Raw genomic sequence first — 5,000 nt, forward strand, 5'->3', positions numbered from 1 at the left:
AAAACCGGGCCGAATTTTCTGGCCGTGGCGAGTGGGCTGAAGCAGCATATGACAGAAAACAAAAAACATGCTCTGGCAGCGGTGGGATTCGAACCCACGCCCCCGAAGAGACTGGAGCCTTAATCCAGCGCCTTAGACCGCTCGGCCACGCTACCTGCTGCAAGCGTGGCACCTTGCGTCTTCTCAGGGCTCAGTCCTTTCTGCGGCCGGCAATTCCCCGTGGAAGCCGAGTCAGCCGGATCCTTTCCTCAGCAGTGGCTACAGAATTTAGTTTACTTCATATACTGTGTGCACACACTCCATACAGGAGGGGGGTCAACCATTAAATGTCACTGTTTCGGCATTATTCTGCTTCTTTGCTGTCAAGGGTTCCATGGTGTAATGGTTAGCACTCTGGACTCTGAATCCCAGCGATCCGAGTTCAAATCTCGGTGGGACCTTAAGTCTTTTCTCCCTTTCTCTCGACAGAGCAGGTCGGGGGAAAGGGGGGTTTAAAGGGGTTATCCAGCGCTACAAAAACATGGCCACTTTCCCCCTAAGTAGAGCCACACCACTGGGGCAGGAGAAAATGCCGACCAGGGAACCGTGGAGGAAGGAATGTTGGACTTGCCCTGAAGAACCATGTCTAAATTGCTGGGACAGTCTTGTTACGCGCACAGATAAATTGTTTAAGCGCTCGTTTAGCGGACGACAAGCCATGATTTTGAGTTCAGCTCAAAAGGGGCGATCAATGACATACCAACCATTTTTACTTCGTCCTTTAATACTTGACGCTTTTTCATTAGAAAATGATTGCTTAAATTCGAACGATTCAACGATTTTTCTGGACGATTATCGGCCCGCGTAAAAGACCCTTAATGGTTATGGGATCCATAGGGAGGAGGCATGTGACAGAAAAACTAATGCATGCTTTGGCAGCGGTGGATTCGAACCCACGCCTCCAAAGAGACTGGAGCCTAAATCCAGCGCCTTAGACCGCTCGGACCACGCTACCGGCTGCAAGGCTGAGCGCATTGCGCCTCCTCGGGGCTCAGACCTTTCTGTGGCTGGCGACTCCCTGTGGAAGCTAAGTCAGCCCAATCCTTTCCTCAGCAGTGGCTACAGAAATAGGTTCACTTCATATACTGTGTGCACACACTCCACACGGGAGGAGTCAACCAAATAAAGACCCTGCTTGGGATTTTTAAAAGCTCTATGAAAAACCGGGCCGAATTTTCTGGCCGTGGCGAGTGGGCTGAAGCAGCATATGACAGAAAACAAAAACATGCTCTGGCAGCGGTGGGATTCGAACCCACGCCCCCGAAGAGACTGGAGCCTTAATCCAGCGCCTTAGACCGCTCGGGCCACGCTACCTGCTGCAAGCGTGGCACCTTGCGTCTTCTCAGGGCTCAGTCCTTTCTGCGGCCGGCAATTCCCCGTGGAAGCCGAGTCAGCCGGATCCTTTCCTCAGCAGTGGCTACAGAATTTAGTTTACTTCATATACTGTGTGCACACACTCCATACAGGAGGGGGGGTCAACCATTAAATGTCACTGTTTCGGCATTATTCTGCTTCTTTGCTGTCAAGGGTTCCATGGTGTAATGGTTAGCACTCTGGACCTCTGAATCCAGCGATCCGAGTTCAAATCTCGGTGGGACCTTAAGTCTTTTCTCCCTTTCTCTCGACAGAGCAGGTCGGGGGAAAGGGGGGTTTAAAAGGGGTTATCCAGCGCTACAAAAAACATGGCCACTTTCCCCCTAAGTAGAGCCACACCACTGGGGCAGGAGAAAATGCCGACCAGGGAACCGTGGAGGAAGGAATGTTGGACTTGCCCTAAAGAACCATGTCTAAATTGCTGGGACAGTCTTGTTACGCGCACAGATAAATTGTTTAAGCGCTCGTTTAGCGGACGACAAGCCATGATTTTGAGTTCAGCTCAAAAGGGGCGATCAATGACATACCAACCATTTTTACTTCGTCCTTTAATACTTGACGCTTTTTCATTAGAAAATGATTGCTTAAATTCGAACGATTCAACGATTTTTCTGGACGATTATCGGCCCGCGTAAAAGACCCTTAATGGTTATGGGATCCATAGGGAGGAGCATGTGACAGAAAAACTAACGCATGCTTTGGCAGCGGTGGGATTCGAACCCACGCCTCCAAAGAGACTGGAGCCTAAATCCAGCGCCTTAGACCGCTCGGGCCACGCTACCGCTGCAAGGCTGAGCGCATTGCGCCTCCTCGGGGCTCAGACCTTTCTGTGGCTGGCGACTCCTGTGGAAGCTAAGTCAGCCCAATCCTTTCCTCAGCAGTGGCTACAGAAATAGGTTCACTTCATATACTGTGTGCACACACTCCACACGGGAGGAGTCAACCAAATAAAGACCCTGCTTGGGATTTTTAAAGCTCTATGAAAAACCGGGCCGAATTTTCTGGCCGTGGCGAGTGGGCTGAAGCAGCATATGACAGAAAACAAAAACATGCTCTGGCAGCGGTGGGATTCGAACCCACGCCCCCGAAGAGACTGGAGCCTTAATCCAGCGCCTTAGACCGCTCGGCCACGCTACCTGCTGCAAGCGTGGCACCTTGCGTCTTCTCAGGGCTCAGTCCTTTCTGCGGCCGGCAATTCCCCGTGGAAGCCGAGTCAGCCGGATCCTTTCCTCAGCAGTGGCTACAGAATTTAGTTTACTTCATATACTGTGTGCACACACTCCATACAGGAGGGGGGTCAACCATTAAATGTCACTGTTTCGGCATTATTCTGCTTCTTTGCTGTCAAGGGTTCCATGGTGTAATGGTTAGCACTCTGGACTCTGAATCCAGCGATCCGAGTTCAAATCTCGGTGGGACCTTAAGTCTTTTCTCCCTTTCTCTCGACAGAGCAGGTCGGGGAAAGGGGGTGTTTAAAGGGGTTATCCAGCGCTACAAAAACATGGCCACTTTCCCCCTAAGTAGAGCCACACCACTGGGGCAGGAGAAAATGCCGACCAGGGAACCGTGGAGGAAGGAATGTTGGACTTGCCCTGAAAGAACCATGTCTAAATTGCTGGGACAGTCTTGTTACGCGCACAGATAAATTGTTTAAGCGCTCGTTTAGCGGACGACAAGCCATGATTTTGAGTTCAGCTCAAAAGGGGCGATCAATGACATACCAACCATTTTTACTTCGTCCTTTAATACTTGACGCTTTTTTCATTAGAAAATGATTGCTTAAATTCGAACGATTCAACGATTTTTCTGGACGATTATCGGCCCGCGTAAAGACCCTTAATGGTTATGGGATCCATAGGGAGGAGCATGTGACAGAAAACTAATGCATGCTTTGGCAGCGTGTGATTCGAACCCACGCCTCCAAAGAGACCTGGAGCCTAAATCCAGCGCCTTAGACCGCTCGGCCACGCTACAGCTGCAAGGCTGAGCGCATTGCGCCTCCTCGGGGCTCAGACCTTTCTGTGGCTGGCGACTCCCTGTGGAAGCTAAGTCAGCCCAATCCTTTCCTCAGCAGTGGGCTACAGAAATAGGTTCACTTCATATACTGTGTGCACACACTCCACACGGGAGGAGTCAACCAAATAAAGACCCTGCTTGGGATTTTTAAAGCTCTATGAAAAACCGGGCCGAATTTTCTGGCCGTGGCGAGTGGGCTGAAGCAGCATATGACAGAAAACAAAAACATGCTCTGGCAGCGGTGGGATTCGAACCCACGCCCCCGAAGAGACTGGAGCCTTAATCCAGCGCCTTAGACCGCTCGGCCACGCTACCTGCTGCAAGCGTGGCACCTTGCGTCTTCTCAGGGCTCAGTCCTTTCTGCGGCCGGCAATTCCCCGTGGAAGCCGAGTCAGCCGGATCCTTTCCTCAGCAGTGGCTACAGAATTTAGTTTACTTCATATACTGTGTGCACACACTCCATACAGGAGGGGGGTCAACCAGTTAAATGTCACTGTTCGGCATTATTCTGCTTCTTTGCTGTCAAGGGTTCCATGGTGTAATGGTTAGCACTCTGGACTCTGAATCCAGCGATCCGAGTTCAAATCTCGGTGGGACCTTAAGTCTTTTCTCCCTTTCTCTCGACAGAGCAGGTCGGGGGAAGGGGGGGTTTAAAGGGGTTATCCAGCGCTACAAAAACATGGCCACTTTCCCCCTAAGTAGAGCCACACCACTGGGGCAGGAGAAAATGCGACCAGGGAACCGTGGAGGAAGGATGTTGGACTTGCCCTGAAGAACCATGTCTAAATTGCTGGACAGTCTTGTTACGCGCACAGATAAATTGTTTAAGCGCTCGTTTAGCGGACGACAAGCCATGATTTTGAGTTCAGCTCAAAAGGGGCGATCAATGACATACCAACCATTTTTACTTCGTCCTTTAATACTTGACGCTTTTTCATTAGAAAATGATTTGCTTAAATTCGAACGATTCAACGATTTTTCTGGACGATTATCGGCCCGCGTAAAAGACCCTTAATGGTTATGGGATCCATAGGGAGGAGCATGTGACAGAAAAACTAACTAACGCATGCTTTGGCAGCGGTGGGATTCGAACCCACGCCTCCAAAGAGACTGGAGCCTAAATCCAGCGCCTTAGACCGCTCGGCCACGCTACCGGCTGCAAGGCTGAGCGCATTGCGCCTCCTCGGGGCTCAGACCTTTCTGTGGCTGGCGACTCCCTGTGGAAGCTAAGTCAGCCCAATCCTTTCCTCAGCAGTGGCTACAGAAATAGGTTCACTTCATATACTGTGTGCACACACTCCACACGGGAGGAGTCAACCAAATAAAGACCCTGCTTGGGATTTTTAAAGCTCTATGAAAAACCGGGCCGAATTTTCTGGCCGTGGCGAGTGGGCTGAAGCAGCATATGACAGAAAACAAAAACATGCTCTGGCAGCGGTGGGATTCGAACCCACGCCCCCGAAGAGACTGGAGCCTTAATCCAGCGCCTTAGACCGCTCGGCCACGCTACCTGCTGCAAGCGTGGCACCTTGCGTCTTCTCAGGGCTCAGTCCTTTCTGCGGCCGGCAATT

At 51.1% G+C, this 5,000-nt stretch overlaps 11 non-coding genes across 11 annotated transcripts; 4 read left to right on the forward strand and 7 right to left on the reverse strand.

Annotated features, from left to right (window-relative positions):
- Window positions 1-73: 73 nt before the first annotated feature.
- TRNAL-AAG (transfer RNA leucine (anticodon AAG)) lies at window positions 74-155 on the reverse strand. The gene has a single exon. It is a non-coding gene; the product is annotated as a tRNA-Leu (tRNA).
- A 212-nt stretch (window positions 156-367) lies between these two features.
- Window positions 368-440, forward strand: TRNAQ-CUG (transfer RNA glutamine (anticodon CUG)). The gene has a single exon. It is a non-coding gene; the product is annotated as a tRNA-Gln (tRNA).
- Window positions 441-1,270: 830 nt separating this feature from the next.
- On the reverse strand, window positions 1,271-1,353 carry TRNAL-AAG (transfer RNA leucine (anticodon AAG)). The gene has a single exon. It is a non-coding gene; the product is annotated as a tRNA-Leu (tRNA).
- A 213-nt stretch (window positions 1,354-1,566) lies between these two features.
- Window positions 1,567-1,639, forward strand: TRNAR-UCU (transfer RNA arginine (anticodon UCU)). Its single transcript has one exon. It is a non-coding gene; the product is annotated as a tRNA-Arg (tRNA).
- A 473-nt stretch (window positions 1,640-2,112) lies between these two features.
- TRNAL-UAG (transfer RNA leucine (anticodon UAG)) lies at window positions 2,113-2,195 on the reverse strand. Its single transcript has one exon. It is a non-coding gene; the product is annotated as a tRNA-Leu (tRNA).
- A 273-nt stretch (window positions 2,196-2,468) lies between these two features.
- TRNAL-AAG (transfer RNA leucine (anticodon AAG)) lies at window positions 2,469-2,550 on the reverse strand. Its single transcript has one exon. It is a non-coding gene; the product is annotated as a tRNA-Leu (tRNA).
- Window positions 2,551-2,762: 212 nt separating this feature from the next.
- Window positions 2,763-2,834, forward strand: TRNAQ-CUG (transfer RNA glutamine (anticodon CUG)). Its single transcript has one exon. It is a non-coding gene; the product is annotated as a tRNA-Gln (tRNA).
- An 828-nt stretch (window positions 2,835-3,662) lies between these two features.
- On the reverse strand, window positions 3,663-3,744 carry TRNAL-AAG (transfer RNA leucine (anticodon AAG)). Its single transcript has one exon. It is a non-coding gene; the product is annotated as a tRNA-Leu (tRNA).
- A 212-nt stretch (window positions 3,745-3,956) lies between these two features.
- TRNAQ-CUG (transfer RNA glutamine (anticodon CUG)) lies at window positions 3,957-4,028 on the forward strand. Its single transcript has one exon. It is a non-coding gene; the product is annotated as a tRNA-Gln (tRNA).
- Window positions 4,029-4,501: 473 nt separating this feature from the next.
- Window positions 4,502-4,583, reverse strand: TRNAL-UAG (transfer RNA leucine (anticodon UAG)). Its single transcript has one exon. It is a non-coding gene; the product is annotated as a tRNA-Leu (tRNA).
- Window positions 4,584-4,858: 275 nt separating this feature from the next.
- TRNAL-AAG (transfer RNA leucine (anticodon AAG)) lies at window positions 4,859-4,940 on the reverse strand. The gene has a single exon. It is a non-coding gene; the product is annotated as a tRNA-Leu (tRNA).
- Between the last annotated feature and the right edge of the window lie 60 nt (window positions 4,941-5,000).

This window comes from Dendropsophus ebraccatus, unplaced genomic scaffold (genome assembly GCF_027789765.1).
Source record: "Dendropsophus ebraccatus isolate aDenEbr1 unplaced genomic scaffold, aDenEbr1.pat pat_scaffold_908_ctg1, whole genome shotgun sequence".
Lineage (NCBI taxonomy): Eukaryota > Metazoa > Chordata > Amphibia > Anura > Hylidae > Dendropsophus > Dendropsophus ebraccatus.